The sequence below is a fragment of the Platalea leucorodia genome, assembly GCF_965183815.1.
Source record: "Platalea leucorodia genome assembly, chromosome: 21".
Taxonomy (NCBI): Eukaryota; Metazoa; Chordata; class Aves; order Pelecaniformes; family Threskiornithidae; genus Platalea; species Platalea leucorodia.
In genome coordinates this window covers 5,702,377-5,723,043 of record NC_138843.1, presented here as the reverse complement: position 1 = coordinate 5,723,043, position 20,667 = coordinate 5,702,377, and positions in this window count along the sequence as shown.

Below are 20,667 nucleotides of genomic sequence, written 5' to 3'. Positions count from 1 at the left end.
TTTGCAGAACAAACTCATCTTTTAACATTCTCATGGACCTGTGAAACAGCCTCAGACTCGTAGCATGGACGCCAGCCTTTGCCGAACGATGCTCAGGTGGTGTCAAACCTCAATCCCAGACAGAAGCAGGGGGATGCGGTGTTGGAGGGGCCACGGATCAGCTGGGAGAGGCACAGCAGGAGAGCGGCCCCGTGCCGTACGCATGCACGAGGGGGACTTTGCCGTGGCGCAGGGCTGGAGGCTCAGCACGGGGGACAGGGACACGCATCTCTCCCCTAACCAGGCTGCGGGTGCCAAAGCTGTCACCCACAGAGCAAATCCAGGCTCCCGCCCCCTCCCGAATCCAGGCACCGCACTCCGAGGGATGCTCCTCAGGCCTGGCCTCCATCACGGCTGCCCCCCAAACAGCGCAGCACGGACGGACCCATCAAGTGAAAGGTGGAAAAAGGTAATTAATCTACAGAGAAAAAAGTGTTAATACCTCTAAGACACCGGGGACACTGGCTGTCAGCTTCCACCAATTAGTCACCTAAAACCCTGCCTGTATGATCTCTGTGGTACAGCTGAGTTGATTACTCTAATTAATTTTGCATTGATCTGCATGGATCTGCAGCACCAGGGCCTATCACGGGCGAAGGAGGAGATGGATGCGTGAGCCCTGCTGAAGTGTGGAGGAGGGAGCATATCCCAGGCACGCTGCTCCCGTTTCCGCAGCCCGGCTTTGACGGCTCATCCCGGTCCCCCCTGTCCCGGGGCTCCCGCGGCCGGAGGTGACAGATCTGTCCTCAAAGCCAGGGGGAAGGAGCTGTTTCATTTTGGGAGCCCCCTGCCAGGGGTGGGACATCCCAGTGGGTCTTGTCCCATCCTCTTCCACCCCCTGTGTCTGTCCCTACACATATTCCCACGCCTTTTGCTGTTTTCCCCATCTACGAAATGGTGCTTCGGGGGTTTTTTTGGAGCAAGGGTACCCTTTGCCAGCTCAGATCCAGCAAACACCATGGGGCACCCATAAAGCCCCAGTGCTGGGGGCCACTGCTTTGCCCCTGCCTCGCCCGGGTGAATCCCACCCCCCCTGCCAACAGAGTCCAGCCGGTTCCCTCTTTGCATCCTGCCCAAATCCTGAGGTTTGTTCCACCTCAGGTAGGCTCAGCCCTCCCTTTTTGGGGACCTTTCTCCCTGTGTTTATTTTGGGGGATGTTTTGTGATGGTGGAAAGCTGAGCATTTGGTGTTTTCTAATTTTTTTTTTTTTCTCTCACACATTTTTCCCTCTCTCCCCGGCTAAAATTTGACCCCAATTCACAAACCTGCTCTGAATATCGCACAAGCCCCAAACTCCTCCACGCTTCCCTGGGCGGACGGCACTGGCAGGACCTGCACGTGGCAGGACCGGGCACTGCGCAGCCATGCTGCCCCGCTCAGCGGAGGCTCTCCTGCTATTTATTTTCTGCCCTCCCCAACCCTCTCTTAAAGCCTTGCAGTAGGAGGGATTGCTGACTGCAGTGCTGGAGGTTTCACGGCTTATTTTCCCATCTCCTGGGGCTCAGTGCATCCCTGCTCCGGCTGGCCCTGGGTACCAGCGCCCACCTTCCGACCCTGCCCCGACGACACAACCGATGGGCTGCACAAACCCGGCATGGTTTGCTGGAGGAGCAGGTCCTGGAAGCCAGGACAGGCAGGTCCCCAGCTGCCTTGTCCCCGAGCAGCTTGCCGTGTCCCAGAGACCTCTTGCTGCCTTTGATGTGGTTTTTGCCAGGGAGGCAGCAGCAGGTTTGCAGGAATGCCGCTGCTCTCGGCAGCTCTTTGATCTGCTCTTAGCATTTCAGGTGTGCCGAAGGCTGCGGCCATCTCCCCACCGCACGTAGTTTGGCACTGAGATGCACAGCTCCCTGCTCTGCGTCGTCCCGGAGCCACAAACCGACAGCCGACATGAAACCCCTCCCGGAGCAAACCCACCCTCCGCGAGGTCTTGCAGGACCTCCCCGACCATCTCCTTGGCAGTTCATTAAAGGTGCGGTGCTAACGAAAGCTCCTCGCTCAGTGCTTTAACCAGTGCCACTTTCAACTCAGGATTTATTCATCTTGAAGAAGGAAAACTGAGGCACAGAGAGATTTAAACCACCCAAGGACAGGATGAGGCGAGCGAGCAGAGCATCCTCCGTGCAGAGCCCTAGCACGCAAAGGGTTAGCCACTGCCTTCATAAACATAATTTCCTGGGATTAATATTAAAAATGTTTCTAATGGCTCCCACTTGTTTACTAAATAGCCAGCACGGAGATAAGTTATCAACTGCAGCTATAATTCGCTATTAATCAAATATTCAAATCAGTACTGCAGTTGGCCACAACGGGACACACACATAATTCTCCAGCTCTGGTAATAATTAATCTTTTTCCCCCCTTTTTTTCCCTTCACTTTGGACTCTTGCAAATATCTTTTGGTGTTAAGAGGTCCCCAGAGAGACCTGCCTCTAAATGAGGTGTAAAAATCTAAGCCGCACAAAAAATAGCATGCGGCTGGGATCGATATTCTCTTCACAGCTACATCGATTAACAACAATATTCTTCATTTATTAATTATGAAGGGGAATTTTCCATCCTTGCATCTCTTTCTGTGCTTGTTGCTTGGGTGGGTTGGCAGGGCCCCGGCATGCCCTCCCGTCCCTCCCCGCGCGTCCTCTGGGTACCGGCCAGGTGAAAGGGGAGACGGCAGCTGTCAGGGAGGGTGAGGATGGATGGGGCTTGATGGGTGCATGGGAGAGGGAGGAGAATTTATTTGCCTGGGAGGTCCGAGCAGCTCGAGGCAGCCCTGCTCAGTGGGCTGAGACCTTGCGTCACGAGTTGATGCGCAGGAGAGGAGCTGATGCAGAAGGAGGAGGGGAGGATGAGGGAAGGGGCAGGCTCCAGAGCAGCTCATCTGCTCAGGGAGGGGGATATGGCCCTGCCGAAAGCCCGGTTGCTGTCTCAGATCCATGCAGCCCTGGTGTTGCTGTCGGACACCCGCCCTCTCCCCGCCTCTCCCTGGGTGCTCTGCTCCTGCGGAGGTCGTCTCCAGCAAAGCTCCCAGTTCCTGCAAGGGCTTTTGCTGGACTACAGCAAAAATGTGCAGAGCCCCCGGCAGAGCTCGGCCGTTGCCATGTGTTTTACTAGGGCATTGCAAGCTCCCTGGCCAGACGGGGAAATCCTGGCTGGGTAGACGATGCTCCGAGCGAGAGGATTCCCCCAGCTGGAGCACCCAACTGGACAATCCCCCTGTGGAGCATCCTGGCAGCTCCCCTGGGAAAACCCACTCTTCAGCGGAGGGTTTTGCCAGGGACACGACACTGTATGGAGCCAGCCTGGCTTCTCCAGGGTGCACAACGGTCGCTTCTCCAGGGTGCACGCCAGTCTGGGGTCAGGAAGATGGGACATGGCAGGGGCAGAGAGCAGGAGAGGGCAGGGGAGATGAGCGGAGGTGGGCAGCAGGGTCAGAAACCTCAAGGGCTGAGCCCCTTTTATCTTGCATCCTTTTTTTCGGCGTGCTCTCGGGAGCCCTTCGGCTCTGCCTGGTGCCGCATCGCGCTCCGGATTTCCAAGATGCTCCTTTAGCAAAGCCCCACTGCAAGCAGTGATGGATCTCATATCACCGTCTCTGCTTAAGAGCTGCATCAGGCCTGGTGTCGGCACTTCCAAATAAAAAGTTTGGCCCAAATCCCTCCTTCTAAATATAAAAAGGACTGTCATAACGGGTGCAAATAGGAATTGCACTTGCGGAGCACCGAGCGCTATCACTTGGGTCCTGCTCTGAGCGAAGAGAGCAGGCAGGGACCGCTCCTCGGTACTCGGTCCGGAGCCCAGGCACACCTTGTACTTCGAAGCGTGTAATCGTTATTTAAAGTGAAAATTACCACTGAGCTCTATTAGACTTTAAAATAAAAATTAGAGATTTTTAAAATAGATTTTCCCTAACGAGGAGCGTGACGGATGGGCGTATTGGAGACTGCGCGAGCAGAGCACTGCTAAGTGAAATGAAATGGCATTAGGTAGCATCCCTCGCCCTCCCCACTGCTCTCCTCCCTCAAAAATCCATACCGACACCGTCCCCCCGGAGTGGCATTGGGACGGGGGCCAGGACACATCTTTCCCTCCACGTTAAAGTGAGCAGAAACATTTCCTTCCTCCCCAGATACAGACATTTCCCTTCTCCTAAATCAAAGGCGGCATTGGAGAGGCGAATGGTCCATCTCTTCCCCTCTAAATGCACTTGCACCTCCCAGAGCAGCGAGTGTCCCCGGGCACGGGGAAGCCACCCCGGCCGGTCTCCCATCCCCTCCACCATTCATTCCCAAACACCCTCAATTTTGGAGCAAAATTCTGTTTAGATGGCAAATTTCTATTAAAAATTCAGCAGGGTTAAAATACCGTTGTTTTTTTTTTCTAGGTGACCAAAATCTGAAACTTGAGCTGTGTGAGAACGATAAAGGTCAAACATGGGGGTGAGGAACAACATTTGGGGTTTGTTTGCTTGCTGCTGGTTTTCTTGCTTAAAGCATATTTTGCAAATCAGCATGTGGGGCTTTCATATCTGTTCTGACGCCGAAGCATTTTCCTGGGGAACGTGGAAATGAGGTCTCTGCAATTCCAACAAAATACAATTGACGTTTTTCCCGACTTCATTAAATGTGCTATTTTTACCTTGCAAGGTGTAATATCTATCCATGCCTCGGTAGCGAAGGGGTTGGGACATGTTTAAAGCAGTAGCTCTTAACATGAAGTTCTGTTTAATTTCTGCGTTATCTTTCCAAGCACCTTATCAGCCACTCTGGGCTATCTGCCTTCCCAATCCCTCCCCTCGCGGGCTGTCAGCGAGCTGGAGGATGCTAAAGGCAAAGATCCTTTTCCATCAAAACCTCAGCGCAGGCGATGTCGATCCAGCCCAGCCGAGCCAGAAGTACATCCCATGGGTTTCTCCTGGGAGCTGTGGCCCAGGAACACTCAGCCGGGGCTGAGGACCTCCAGAGGTCCCTTCCAGCCGGATCTCCTGCAATGCCACCGAGCGTGGAGTAGGTCCTCACGCATCCTGCCCTTTCCGTCCAAGCACTGTCGGGAAGGACGGGCTGCTGGAGGGTTCCCCCCTCCCATCGTTGCCTTTGGTTCAGCCCCATGAGCTGCAAAGGTTGTCCTCAGCCCTCCTCTTCCCACCATCACGACGATCCCAGCTCATCCATCCCCATCCCTGGGAATCTCACAGCTCGGATGCGCCTCTCTAAGAGTCTCTGAACCCCACGAGTTGTCCCAGAGCAAGGTGGTCCCCAAGACCGTGTTATGAACCCACTATGAAGAAATGCCCCCGGGAGTTGCTAACTCTTCCCTCTCCCTCCAGCTGAAAGTGTCACCAGTGACTCGAGCCTACAAGGTCTCTGCTTCCTCCTAGGAGCCGGCTGGGTGCCCCTGCCAGCCCGGAGCAGGTGGCCAGGACGTGTGCTGGGAGGGAGCAGCAGAGCTGGTGTTGGGGGTGATGGTGCTGGGGGAGAGGAGGTAGCTCGGGGCTCTGGTGTGAGGTTAGCACTGAATCCGCAAAAATCACCGTACCTTGAAAAGTGCTCAATACGCCTATTGATCAGTCCTTTCGCCTTGATCAGTTTGCTGGTGTGTGCTGCCGCAGTGCCGCTTTCGGGAAGGGAGGGAGAGGCAGAGGAGGGGGCAGGGAGGTGAGAGCACGCCTGCGCCAGAGATGCTCCAACTTCCCAAGGCCAACTCTGCGTTCTCCTGCTGGCCTCGGGGCCATCTTGCCTTCTGCGGGAGGCAGGCTGAGCTCCGGCCTCGCACGTTGGCTCAGGGGGTGTTTTCGAGGCAGAGGGTAGAAGAGCAATCCAAAAAGCCTCCTCTCTCTTGTCCAGCAGCTTTCTTGCCAAAGCCTCCTTAGATGCCTAAAACTGGGTGTCCATCCAAAGCCAAGAGCAGAAGCCAAGAGCCAAAGGAGGCAGAGGTAGCTGTGGTCTCCGTCCTGCCTTGGAGCCTACTGAGGGCACCCAAATGAGTGTGGGGAGCTGTGGGGCACCCATTCCTGCTCCCTGGAGGGCCCATGTCTCTCTATAGGAGAGTCATTGCGTAGGAGCAGATATGGGGGCTGAGGTGTCCTAATCTGCCCAAGAACCTGTGCATGGCAGGATGAAGGGGCAGTCAGATACCCAGAGCCATCCAGAAAGGTGTGGTGGGACGGAGCAGAGCAGGGAAGGTGGGTTGGCATCAGAGTGACCCTTTGGGTTCAGGCATAGGGGTGTGTGAACACACACCTGGACAGCTTTGGATGTCCAGACAACCTGGGCTGGGGCACCTGCATTGTACGCCATCCTCATCATCCAAACACCTTCAGCAGCCTCAGGGATGCCTGCCAGGAGCTTGTTCCCAGGAGCAGCCCTGTTTCTGCTGAGAGGACTGGTAAAACACACTGGGCTCAAGAGTGGAGGGAGGCAGGGAGGTAAAAACCCACCCCCAAAGGTCACAGAATTAATTTCCAGCTCTTGTCCCCCTCTCACACCTCGCTGATTAATAATTGAAGAAAATGTATTTCTTTTTCGGCTTGGCATAAATCAAAAATAAACACAGCATCCATATTCTGCCCCAGGGAGAGAGCAGGCATGTGGGCTGGAAGATGCTGAGCCGGCTCTGCAGCGAGGTCCCCCCGGCCCCTCCGAGCTGCCTCCCAACAGGGGGAGGATGGGATGGCAGTGGCGGCTCTTTGGAAGAGGCTGGCGTTGACTTTGAGTTTCTCCTATTGAAATTGGCACTAAAAGGCTTCTTGGGATAAGACCTGAAAGGGGCCAGTGGAGCCAGGCCGTGAGCCTGTTGCTGTGGGGAAAGCCTGAGGTGTTTCCAGTGCCCAGGTCCTCCATCCCTCCTGCTCCCAGGTCCTCCATCCCTCCTGCTCCCAAGTCCTCCACCCCTCCTGCTCCGAGGTCCTTCACCCCTCCTGCCCCCAGGTCCTCCACCCCTCCTGCTCCCAGGTCCTTCACCCCTCCTGCCCCCAGGTCCTCCACCCCTCCTGCTCCCAGGTCCTCCATCCCTCCTGCTCCCAGGTCCTCCACCCCTCCTGCTCCGAGGTCCTTCACCCCTCCTGCTCCCAGGTCCTCCATGCCTCCTGCTGCCAGGTCCTCCACCCCTCCTGCCCCCAGGTCCTCCATCCCTCCTGCTCCCAGGTCCTCCATCCCTCCTGCCCCCAGGTCCTCCATCCCTCCTGCCCCCAGGTCCTCCACCCCTCCTGCTCCCAGGTCCTCCACCCCTCCTGCTCCCAGGTCCTCCATCCCTCCTGCTCCCAGGTCCTCCATCCCTCCTGCTCCCAGGTCCTCCATCTCTTCTTGCCCCCAGCTGTGACCTGCCAGAGCTACCAGCAGCCTGTGGGGAGACATTTTTGAGTTACTGGAATAGTGCTGGGGGCAGCCACCAGCCGGAGCTGGCGTGTCAGTGCCTGCCACTTGCACAGTCCAGGGAAACCAGGAAAGGAAGGAGGAGGAAGGGCAAGGACGCTGCCCTGCCTGTACCAGGGCCACCTGCCTGAGCAAGTCTTGAGCACCAGCCATCCCTCCTTGCCACTGGTTCCTTCTCACATCTCTTGGGTTTTTTGTCCACGAGGGTTTTGCCTGGAGCATGGCCGTATCGAAGCACTTGCCCTCTCCATCCACGCTCCCGGCGATGACCCCGTCCCCACTGCTTCTCTCTGTATTTCCCTCCTCTGCCTGCACTGCCTGCCTGCTGCCCGTCCCCTGGGCTGCCCGCAGGAGCTGGCCCCCAACGTTTCGGATTGCCATAACATCGATTTGCTAGGAACCTATTGAAGGACTCCCCAGGACTTACAGGCAGCCTGGGGGCCTCGGCGACGTGCACAGGGGCAGAGCTTTAAATATAAAAGGACGATTGCATCTTCTTTCATCTGCAAACAGGGCCGTGGTCTAGGGAGGCTTAAAAATGCGATTGGGTGTGTGGAGGATAAACCAGGATTGCTTATGGCCTGGCTGGCCGGGGCCGCGCGGGCGCTGGGGCTGCCTGCTGCCATGATGGATGCTCGAGGAATGCCCAAGCAAGACGCAGGCATCCTCAGCCAGATCCAGCTCCTCCGTATTCATCTTCCCGTTGTCGTGGGTGCGTACGTGTTGTCTGTAACCTCACATCTGGGGGTGGGTAGGTGGGTGTGCGGCGCTTACACATGCACACACAATTATGCAGATCCCCGTTAAGGTGGAGCTTAATTTTGCCCTTCCGGCAGCAGTTGAAGCCCTTTGTTCGGAAGACGGAGTTGTGCAGGTACAGCAAAGATGGGGTGGAGAGAGACCTCGAGGTGGAAGAGCTGCTGGAGAGCCGGGTGCTATCGCCGACACCCGCAGCACCCTCCCATCGCACGGGTGCATCTGCATCCCCCAAAATACCCTGGGGAGCCTGTCCACTGCTCCCTGCAGCTGGGAGGGATCCGGAGGATGCGGCTGTGCCTGGGCAAACCCTGGGGGCTGGGTTGCTCTGATTTCTGGCAGCTGCCTGCTGGCTCCCTCCCCTTTTGGTTAAATAAAGCTTTGGGCTGTGATGAAGCCCATTAAAGTCAGAGGCGAAGGTGTGGGATTGAAATGTAGGACAGCAGCCGCTGCAGAATGTGGTTGCATGGGATCGATGGGAAATCAATACCCGGCTCTGCTTCATGGGTTCCCGCCTGGCCCTGCTGCCGCTGCGCTCCCTGGGTGCTCCCAAACCTTCCGCACCCCACGGGACGGCCCCCGGCGAGACCCCTCGGCCGAGCACCCCCTGCGCGGCCCCTCAGAAGGGAGAAAGGAGGAGAAATTTTGGCTTCCAGGTGAGAAGCTCCACCAAACCGCTAGCACAAGGCTAAGGGCAAAGGTCTGCGCAGCAGCGGGAGGCTCTGTGCTTTCCGGGGGGCTCGGATGGGGCTCAGCCATGCCCTGAATCCCCGGCAGGACTGGAGGGACCGGACTCCCAGCCAAGCTGAGCCCCAGCCACTGCATTCCCCCAGCTGACTCGGGAGGGTGCTGAGGAAGCATCTCTGACCTGCAAAGGGGGTCAGAGTTTGGAGCCAGTGCCAGCTCCGGCGTGGGATCCCTGTTCCCGGGGCAGCTCAAAAGCAAAGAGCATCCAGCAGCTCGGGGAGCGGGGCTGCTCCCGCTGCTGCAGCCACGGGCAGGGATCACCCAGCAGCACAGCCGCGAGATGCAGGAGAAACGCGCCAGCAGCGCAGCCATCTGCTTCCCCACCGCTCCCGTCTGCACCTCGGGATGAAACTACAGGCGGCCCCTGGGGCTCATCCTCTCCCGGGGTTCCCGAGCACGGCAGCCAGCCCACACGGTGTGGGCCGTGAAGGAAACTCCGCATCCCTCCGGCGCACCATGCCCATGGCCGGCGTTGATCCGGCTGTGGCAGGAGAAGGGAGCATCCTCCGAGCCATCGCCATCGCCCTTGGTCGGAGCGGCCTGGCAGGGAGACGGAGACACAAAGGGATCTATCAGAAATGATAGTTTAATTGGAGGGAGGTGAGCACAGCACTATTTAACCACCGCTGCGCATTGATGGATTGATCCAAGTCTAGTTACACCGTGTTTGTGACATTCAGAGGGCTCCCAGCCAGCGTCTGCCGGCTCCAGTGATTTCGGCTGGACGGAGAGCTGCACAGCTGGGAGCCGCTCCTGGGAGCCACGAGTTGGGGAAGGGGCCACTGACCCCCCCCAGTCCCGCCTGTAGCACCCGGTGGTGACACCCACCCAGTGGTGACACCCACCCGATGGGTGTCATCCTGATGCCCTCCGTCATGGCAAGGGTGCCCACCCAGAGCACTGCTGTCACCCGCCCTGTGCACAAACACCCTGCGACTGCCTGCTCCCGGCAGAGCCAGCCCCGCCGAGGCCCCACCGTGCTGTCCCCCACCCCAAATGGCTCCTCGGGTCTCCTGGGGGGTCACCTCTGTCCCTCCTGCTCCTGCAGGAGAGGTGACAGCCCTGGGGAGGGCTGGGAACGGGAAGGGATCTCCAAAAGCACCATTAAACAGTCAGGTTTATCATCCTAGCTCACGTGAGCACAGCAAAACCATGACATGATCAATCAGGACTGAACATTAGTTATGATTACACCCTGGGATCTTGATTGCGATTGATTAATTGATTCCTGGGCCCCTTGCAGCAGCAGCCCCTCCATAGGAATTGCACAGGGGTGAGACGGCTGGGCTGGCCGTAGGTGAGATTTGGGGACAGGGGCTCAGGGGATGCTTGAGAGGAGAGAGGGGACGTTGCTTTTGAGAAGAGGAGAGTGGGAAAAGCCAGCGTCCCCTCTCCCGCCGTGCCCGAGTGCTAACACCACAGTGCTGGCTGCGTAACGTCACCTTCTCCATGCAGCCGCCCGCAGTAGAGAGGGGACGCAGCCGCCGGGGACCCCGGGCACTGCACAGCAGCTGGGGACACTGATGAGATCCCGAGAGCCGATCCCGGGGTGGGATCCCGCTGAGTCGTGGGCTGATGAAACCTCTTTGTCGCAGGGTCTGCACACCCCCCCATGCCTCCCCGCTGCTGATTTCCATTGACCTGCTATCGAAATCAATGCTGGCTGTACCAAGCCCTGCTCCGGCGGGGAGGAGGGACGGGGCTGCAGCACCTAATAGGTATTTTTCCATCATTAAGCTCCTGAAGGAGATGCCTCTGGGCTGCACATGCTTGGTACATCCAGCAGCGCTTCCCAGCCCGGCTTGATTAGCAAGGGCAGGAGAACAAAGCCGCTGCCGGTGCCCCGACGGGGTCCGCGCTGGGGATGCTGGGATGCGGGACCCCGCTCCAGGCGTCGAGGGGATTGTGCCTGCAGGGCTGCGGTCCGGCATCCTCATCCTCACCTCAGCTTTAGGGCCATCCTTCCAGCTTGGCACGCCATCAAACCACCCAAAACAGTGGTTCATCACCTCCAAGCTGCTCGGGGCTGGCACTTAGCAGGGCTCCAGTCTGCTCCCAAAGCAGTTTTGGCCCTGGATAAAGCATGGACGTGGGCGGAAAGAGCAAAGTCACGAGCAAATGCTTGCTGAGCTCCCACGTGTGCTCCTCAAGCCGCTCTGTAGGCTGTGCCTGGCCCTCACCATGGTCTCGGGCACCGGGTGCCAGCTCACCCGTCCCTTCCAACAAACCACTGCCAAATGATGCCCAGGGAGCTGCCAGCCCCGGGGCCGAGCTGAGGCGAACTGATAGCATCTGGGGGCAGCCAGGCTGCCCGAGCGGTGGGAAAATAAATGATTTCAAATAAACTGGTACTAATAGGATATTGATAAACAGAGCGGGGCAGTACTGTGGGGAAACAAGCGGGGAAAACGCTTCCTAGTGAATCTCCAGGGGAAGTTTTTCCAAAGGTTAAAAAAAAAAAAAGGAAAAAAAAAAAAACAAAAACACTGGACAATTAATTTATTTTGACGGTAATTTTTCTGGCTGCCATTTAAGGCGGACACTCGGGAAGTGCTGGGGTTATCGACGTATAGACCGAGGAGATGGCAGGACCCCCATCCCCCTGCCCCTCTGCAGCAGGCTGTAAGTGGAGGGCCTGTGATTTATTTAGTATCCATGAATACTGAGTGAAATCAGAATAATGGGGCACTTAGCTGTGTTACTGAGAAATCACTATTGTGATGCAATTTACTTCAATTAATTAAGCCTTTTTTGTTACCATTATTCCTTGTTTTACATTTTGTTTTAAATTTCAAACGATTGGGCGCATTGTGGTGGGAAGCTGATAGCTCTGGTTAGAGCTGTGCAGCAAGAGGCCATAAATACCCCCCGCACCATTTGCCCGCCATCCCAGCCCCGTGCAGCCCCTGCCCCACGTGCCACCATGCCCGGTGGTCCCACTGCCCTCCCCAAGACTCAGCAAATGCAACTTAGCCCCAACCCGCAGTTCCCCCCGCTGTGCCCGGTTTCATGCTCCAGTGGATTTAACGTGGTGGTGATGCAGCCACAGGAGGGCTTGCGCAGGGCTGCAGGGTCCCTGAGTCTTCTCTAAACTTGGCTTGTGCAGGAAAAGCCTGAACTTTGGGTGGCCCAAGTGAAAAGGAGATTTTTCTTCTCCCAGTATGAACAGGGAGATACTGGCTCAGCTCTGGCAATGTGGGGGAAGGATGCCTCCCTCCCCTGTGGCTGCAGAAGTAGCTTTTCCCAGGGTGGGAAGGCAAGTTCCACCATGTGTCCTTGGTGTTTCCAGGCTGCTCCTCCCCAGGAGACCTTGGCCAAAGCCAGAGCTCAGGGAGGAGAAGCCCACAGCAGAGCAGCAACCAACAGGGACCATGGAGGTGGCTGGCCCTGGAGGGTCAGCATCTCCCCGTTGCTGAAGGGCAATAACCTGCGGCAGAGGAGCAAGGCAAGAACCGGGACCATGCTGGTCTCCACCACCAGCCATGCACACAGCCCATCTTTGTTTATGCCAGGAGAGGAGACCCACGTCCTGTGGGACTTCGGGGGCTTCACGCTTCCGCCGTGGGCGACGAAGCGAAGCTTCAGCTGGTTTTGGCGTGCAGATGAACTGCTGTGTTTCTGTGTTCCTTTCCTGGTATGTCTGGGGCGCGGTCACAGGCCTGAGGACACGGCTCTGGTGGGCTGGACATGAGCAGTTGGAGACTTCCCTGCTTGGCCATGCTGAACCCTGGATGCTGGTGGGGGTGAGCACCTCAGGGTGAAGGGTTTAATGTTAAAGTTGATCAGGATCACTGCCTTCAGCCTGGATCTGTTGTTGGGATGAGTCCCTTGTGTAGTTATCGATCCCCCCCAAAGGGAGCTGAGGCTCAGCTGCGGGGCACCCAGCGTAGGTGAATCCCGGCACCACGGGGATCGCAGGTGTTTCGGTCCTCCCACATCTCCAGCTCAGCATCCCGGCGCCTCTTCCCTGCGTTGTCCCTGCCCCTCTCCCTGCATTCCCGGCCACCAGCATCACGCAGAGCCAAGGGATGCAGGAAGCCATTGACAAATAAAAGAAGTTGTTTGCTACAGCCGGGAGTTTTCCTTCCAGCCCCCCGGGTGATACCATTTAACCTTCCATGATCTTTATCCCCCGTGTCATCATACCCACTGCCGTGGCGTAACTCCTGGGCCGAACACGTCAGGGGCCTCTGCATCAGGCTGGTGCTATCTCTTTAACGGAGGGGAGAGAAAATATTGGTGCCTCGGACCCCCCTGGGAATAAATTCATACTGCCGTATTGATTCGATTTTTTTTCTCCTTTTGCCTGATTCCTGCAGCCTCCTGGGTAATGAAGATTAAGCTTCAAGCCCTTCTGATATTACTTTGAAATGCAGAAACCTTCAGAAAAAGAGACTACATCTTCTCTCTTCTTGGAAAATGGCAAATATCTTTGGGGATGGGCCAGTGCTTGTCTATTTTCTTCCCACCTCCGGAGGAATCGAGCCGCACGTGTGCACACTGGCAAACACGCGCGCATGCACCCGTACGCGTGTGCGTCTGCACGGAGGTGCCTGTCTCCCTTTTGCTCCCTCTCACTGTGGATCACGTTAAAGATTCAAGGACTCACTTCATTTAACTGGTGTTAAACTGCAGCAGGGAGCTCGGGTGAGCGCAGGAGCCAGCCACCTTAATATCAGATCAATTAATTATCAGCCCTGTTATGACGAAGGCTGCTGAAATGTGGGTTGAGAGATCTCAGAGTGCAAGCAAAGAGCTCTCATTTCCCCAGTCCTGTAATCGCTGGAGGCAGACCTGGCCTGTGATCTCGGTTACACAGGCATAAATCTGGAGCAGCTCCAGTTATTTAATTGGTGTCGCTTGGGAATTGCCAGCGATGCAACGGAGAGCAGCATCCAGCCCTTTGGATGGGAGCCTCGTCCTTCCTGCCGGCAATTTAACCACACTGACCACAGCAATTATTCAGTTGGGTGACAGCGGTGGCTGGAGACTTCACTGTGCACGGAGCTGGAGGTAGAAATTTAGGACATTTAGGAAATTTAGGAGAGAACGGGTAAAGCTGAGACTTGGGGAGCAGTAGCCAGAGGGTCCTGAGCCCGTGGGGCTCCTCGCTGCAGGGAGATGAAGGCTGGGGAAGGAGGTGAGGAACAGGGGATGGAGGTGCTGCAGGAGGAGGTGTGAGATGGAGCGGGGAGCGAAGCAGCCACATGCAGAGGGGTGGAGAGGGGACAGGAACAGCGCAGAGGGTTTTGATATGGCCATGGGGTATTTGTTTTCCAGGCTCTGGGCCTGCAATGGGCTGGTCACTGCAGTCCCCACACTGGAAAACACCAAGCAATGGAGGTTTTTGCACAAGCCTGGCCCCGGCCAAGTGTCTGGGACCCACCAAGTCAAGTCTTCGTGGGTTGAGCTTATTTGGGCTCTTCCTTGGTCTCAGCCACACACTTCCCACAAAGGCAGGTCCTTCAGGCTTGGTGATGTCCCCCCAAACGCTGCGCTGTGTCCCCTTCTTTGACATCAGAGTCCTGAATCAGCCCAGACTCCTCCTTGCCTGGTTCTGCCCTCAGCCTTGGCATCTCCCTGCGGCAAACAAGGCCCCTCTCATAACCAAGGCCAAGTCTGCTCCCTCCCTCTTCCCGAGCATCCTGCAGCTCCGGCCGTGTCCTTCAGGCTCTGCAGCATTCAGACCCAGCTTTGCTGCCTGCCCTGGGGTCTACAAAGGGGGAATTTCACTGTTCCCGGCCCCTTCCTGAAGGCTGGCCTGAGTTTTGTTTCCCTGCAAGGAGTTTTAATCTCCCCTTCCAAAGCCCTGGAGATCTGGAGGAGACTCATCACCTGAGCCGAGATTCCTGAATGGGCCCACCTCCACGTCTGCTTCAAATGGGCAGCTCTGGACACCTGCACTCCCTCATGAGCCTGTCCCTGGCAAAACTCATTGTGAAGGACCTTGTCATCGAGTCTTGCACATGCCCAGGGAAGCTCAGGGAAGCTGGGAGCCACGTTCACCACGTGTGTCCATGGGTCACCACTCCGCAAAGCCAACCTGGATTTTTGAGGCAGGGACTTTTCCTCTCCAAACCCTCCCAGCCTGCGAACGACGTGATATTCTGACTCTCTAGTTTTCTATCGATAAACTTTATTGTCCGTTTCTTGCAAACCCTTCAGCAATTAAAAAAAAAAGAAGAAGAAGAAGAAGAAGAGGAAGAAGAAGACAAAGGGAGTTGATGTTTGACTGCTGGGCTATCACTTAAGTCCTTGTTCCTGTTTACTCAGGACTTATTAGAGCTCATTCAATGCCTATAGCATGGCTGGATCAATACCTGCTGGGAGCAAGAGAGATTCCGCTTGGCCACTGTAGCCCATGTTGCAGAATTGATCTGCTTGGCTGCTGCAATCTGAAAATCCATCTTTTTGCGCTCTCTGCCTCTCTCTCTGCAGCGGGTTGCTAAGCAACGGGGGCTCCTTTGGGCGGCCATTGGTCAACGCCGCGGCCGGGCGCCGTGGTCCTCCCTGGTCACTTGGCCACTTTGGGCTGCAATTCCTCCTCCAAGGATGGCTCCGGGCTGCGGGGAGGTGGGGAAAGGGCAGGGAGGAGGGGAAGGGGCCAGGGGGTGGCAAGAGGAGGGACGGGGAGAAAAGGGAAATCGATATCACCTCACATTTAACCTTTCTTTAAAAAAAAATCTTTGAGAAAACTATATTGACCCATTCCTTATCACTTTGCGCCACTGCAGCCTGCTCAAACGGGGGCTTCGCTGCCTGCACATGTACTTCATGAACACTTCTCCCGCGCCTCTTTTTAGGGTAGCTCACGCTGCCTTCTTTCCTTCTCCCTCTCTCTCGCACCTTGGCCGGACACAAAGTTATGCCAGTTTAGCTAAAGGTGTGTTTTTAAACTGATTTCATTAAACTGGGGCAAAACCTTTGTGCGGATGTACTGAAATCAATGTAAACCCCATTTGCATCGATTTCGCTTCGCTTTGGTAAAGGAATCGAATTATACAAACCAATACCAACCTGCTTTAAAATGATTTAAGAGTGTCTACACGAGACCAATTTTGGCTTGCAATTTTGTGTGTAGACAAGGTCCATCCCTCCTCTCCAAAGAGCCATTCGTTAGGCAAATCTCACTGCCACAAAAGCCTCCGAGCTCTCACTCCCGCAGCCTCCCCAACGGCATCACCTTTGCAGCCTCCAATGGCTCATCCTAAAAGTGGTGCCCAGGCTTTGCTTCTCTTCCATCAGATGAAGATCAGGGGTGGGGTGGTTGTTTCCCCGTTGCTGTAGAGTATTTACTGTACAGATATTGATCCTGCTCTCAATCCATCCCACCGTAGATACATGCATCTCGTGTGTGTGTGTGTGTGTGTGTGTTTTCTAACGATGCCTTTTGCTACGGTCCCTAGATGATGTCGTATCTAGATCCCCAAGTCTTTGTATAAGAGCTTTACAATCCTTATTTTGTGATTATCTTCACACGGCCAAAGGACAGAGGGGTTAATACGAGACCGCAAGTGCTCACAAGTGGACGCTTTGCCTTGTGACACCTGTGTGAAGTGGCCTCATTTCCACAAGTGCTGATCCTCTCCCTCAAAAGCCAGGAAAAGCCACATTTCTCCAGGGTCATCAAAGCCAACCACTTTTATTAGCTGCCACAAGAGGTGATTCACATGCAAAGATGTCTCCCAGACAGAAAACATGAGACCGGTGCTTGCTCAGCAAAGATGGACCTCTGGTCCCAACCCTCAGCCCTCGGCACAGCCTGTTTGACTCCACCTAATCTGAGGGTCCCCCACACTGGTGTGTCCGTATTATCGCTGGGTCAGGTGTTCTTTGGGTCACCTCTTTGCTTAATTTTTGGGTTCAACACACGACTCTGGGGCTCTCTATCTTAACAGTTCAGGGTCAACCTGCAGTGGAGAAGCTCGCTAACCCATTCCTGCTGGAAAGGTGAGTCACGGAGTACCTGCATCGCGTCCGGGTAGACCACGGCTCACCAACGGAGGTGAGAAACCAGGCTAGATGGGTCTTTGATCTGACCCCCCAGATACTGTGTGCAGGTTGATAGACCCTCACCAGACCTTGCGTCCTTCAGCCAAAGGAAGAAGCATTAAAGGAGATGTATATAATTAGCCTATTTTAAAGATACGTTATTATCTTTAAAGATGTATTACTGTCTTATTGTAAATTAAAAATCCCAGTAGTTTCATCCCAGATAGGAGAGCCAAACGTAACTCGGCCCAAGGCAGGGTTACGATCTCTCGCTCAGACTTTATGCGCAGGCATCGAGGTAGGGCTGAACTTCAGCCGTGAGCCCCAGGCTGCCACAGGGTGATGAAAGGAGCCAAGTCCTTTGCCATAACGAGTCACCCTGACTCTGCCACTACAATTTTCTCCTCCTCTGCAGTTGCCTCCTTGAATTTTCTTTTCCTACACTAATTTTTCCCCTGGAGGAAGGCGGGACACGAACCTTGGAGGAGGGGGACGACAGCTTGAGAGCCCTGTCAGTGCAGAGCTCCGTTCCTGGGAGCATCTAAAGCCCTTCCCCAGCCAGCAGAGATGGGGGATGCTCCAAAAGTTTTGAAAAATCAGAAAAATGCCACTTCATCAAAACGAATCCTTTTCCCAAAAGAGCCAGCTGTTTCATTAAATCTCCCTTTTCAAACATTTCATTGGCCACCTGAAAAGAGTGGGAGTCATCAAATTGTCTTGTTTCAACATTTTGCAAAAGAGTAATTTTCCTCTTCCAGCCCCATGTGATTTTATTTTTGTTTTAAAATCATGATTAATTTACACTAAAAGGAAATTTGAAAAACCGCCCAAGCTTAAATTTAGCTGCAACTTTAAAGCTTGTCAAAACCACCTGCTTTGATTGACAATGTCTGTAATGGTTTTGATTTTTTTTTTTTTTGCAATTTCTTGCTTTTTTTCCTAAGTGGAGAAATTAAAATTCACATAAAATCTCACAGAAGGAGAAACCCAACTCCCGTCAGGTCCCAAAACTCTTCTCCAAATTCCCAGGGGGGTTTAAGCGGGTACTTACGGGCTCTGATGAATAGCACCACTTCCTCGAATCGGGGCAGTGCTTTCCTCTTCCCACTGGGATTTTTCGGATATTTTGTTTTATACACATGTTAATGGCTGCTGAATGACCACTTTACTAAGCAGCGCATCAACCCCTCGCAAATCATCCGCCCCAGGTTCTGCGAGGACTCCCCACGCCAAGAGGACGGCTCGGGAAGACCATTAACTGATTTTTGCTTTCACTTAGAGCTTGCAACATTGACGTGCCTGCTCAATATTTGACAAGCTCTCCACTGGCCCCGAGAGCCGAGCAGCGTCTCAGGAAAATATTCCTGCTCTTCACCACCACAGAAGCCTTCGGGGTTGATCCTGAGCCACAGCATCCTGCGGGACGGATGCTTCCACGCTCTCCCGATTGCCTCTCCCTGGCTCTCCGGCTCCGGCAGCCTCCGAACGGCTCTGCCTTCAAGAGCTGCTGCATGCCAGAGCGATGGGGAGCGGATTTGATCCCCACCTCGAGCCCCTCGTGGTGTCCCCACGACAGGCAGGGCTGCGGCCACCCCTGCCCCAGCCTTCCAGGCACCACGCTGGCATCGAGGGCATTCCATAACCAGCTGAAGTTAAGCACGTGCGGAAGTGCTGGGAAATAGGGATTCTTGCCGGCATTGCCACCGACTGCTGGGGGAGCCCTAAGGAAGGTCCCACGAGAAGAGGCCCAGCCGCTGCCTCCAGCCAGGCCAGGTTTCACGGCGGGGTGGTGAGGGTCTCCCTGGGCTCAGGCACCTGCTGCTGGATTTGGGCTCTGGGCAGGGATGTAGCAGGAAGAGAAGGAGGCAGCATCTCGGGAAGGACTTACCCCGGTCCCCTCCAGCAAGACCGCTCAGGGGGTGCATCACTGAGCTACCTGCTTGGCTTTAAGGTGGAGATGAAATGCAAACATCAGCTTCAGCATCTCATGGCCCTGGCAGGGACCTGGCTGAGTCTCACCCGAGCACAGGGGCTGAGTCCCCAGATCCTTTCGGCAATTACCCCCTCTCTCCCTGCGACCTCCTTCGGACCGCCCCGAGGCGGCGCAGGGCCACCCTCCTGGGGAACTCAGGCCGTGAGCTGTGATTTGGCTGAACGCGGCACGCCGGGACGTTGCAGAGCCTGAAGATGCATGGCTGAACCGGAGCCAGGAGCCAGCCAGCGGCCGGCGGGGAGGGTTCCCCTTCTCTGCAGAGAGCGCGTGGCTGGGAGATGAACCCTGAGAGGCCGTTAAAAAGCTCAAGTCTGGAATTGCTGAGGATTAACTGGCTTTTTTTATTCTCTGCTTGTCTTCTGCAGACAAGGAAAGGGAGGAAGAGGAGGGGAGGTGAGAGGGAGGGAGCAGAGGTGGGGAGGAGGAGAGAGTCCATTGACAAAGTGAGGTTATTAATTTTTCAGAAAAGAAAATGCATTCTACATTTTGAGGAGAAATATTGATACTTTTGAGCTTTAATGCTCCTTTATTTTTTTCGCTCCCTCTTCTTTCTTGCTGTATTTTTTGTTCTGCAGGTCCTGTGTTTTCATAAACCCCTGTCCCCTTGCAAGCCCCCAAGCACCTGAAAGCCTCTTTTCAAATTCGCTTTGAAGCTGCAGTTATTTGGAGGAGGAAACAGAAGCTCCCCCTTCCCAACACACTTAAATTTGTTGTATAATTAACGTGAGTGTCGTGAGCAGAGCCCACAGCAGGAGATCTCCCCTGCCCCAGAGACCTCAGAGCCAGCCTGGGCAGGCGATGGACCCGCGAAGGGGATGATAGCGTTGGGGTTTGCTCCCCAGGTCATGGCCAAGCCACCAGGCACCCGTGCAGGGAGCAGGGCAGCATCTCCTCCGCAGCTGCGGCTGCTCCCCGCGGGTCCGCGTCGCCAGGCTTTGCTGGGCTGGGGCTCGGCGGGGGCTGCAGCTCGCCAGCAGAAGGTCTCCAGGCTGGCTGGAGCTGGCACCAGCCTCCCTCGCTTGCCCTGCTCAGGTCCCTGTGGACATCGGAGCTGTTGCTCTCGGCCTGCGATGCTTTTCCAGCCTCTTTTTGCTCTTCACTCTCTTCTGCGTCTTTTTTTTTTCAGCCCTCTCCATCTGCTCCTCTCCTCTTTGCGTCATTTAACTCACGACCCCTGGGGGGTTTTCACCCACCACCATCGGCTCCGCTGGCCCAAAGCCTCCCTGAAACGCCACGTCAAGGACTCCCGCGCCCGGGGGAGAAGGAAGAGCTGTGAAATAACCGCCGTGGCCAGGTGACACAGGGTCTGTTTGTGCACCGGCTGGATAAATCAGCCAGAAGACTCTGTCCGGAGCACACGCGTGTGCATTCAGCCCTTTATAAGCTACATAAATGAAGGGCAGGAAACAAAAACTTCATCCATTAACATAATGACAGGTATTTCCCTGTTCTTAGGCCGGGCCTAGTCAAGCAAAACACTTAAGTACATGATTAATTTGAAGTCTAAGAGACTTAAGCACATGCTTAAGTGTTCCGCAGCTCCGGACCTAACAACAGAGGTTTCTACAGAGCAATCCATGCTCACGACATGTTACAGTGGTGCTTAGATGTATGGATTAAGGGTGCCATAAACAGTTGAGATATTCTGTTTAAACAATCATTTGTTGACAAGACTATTCTAAGCCCATCGAATCCCTAAGTGATAGATGTATGTTGTCTTTCTGAGTCTCATGCTGTATCAGCCATTGATTTTTTTCAGCCTGGATGCTAAGGTA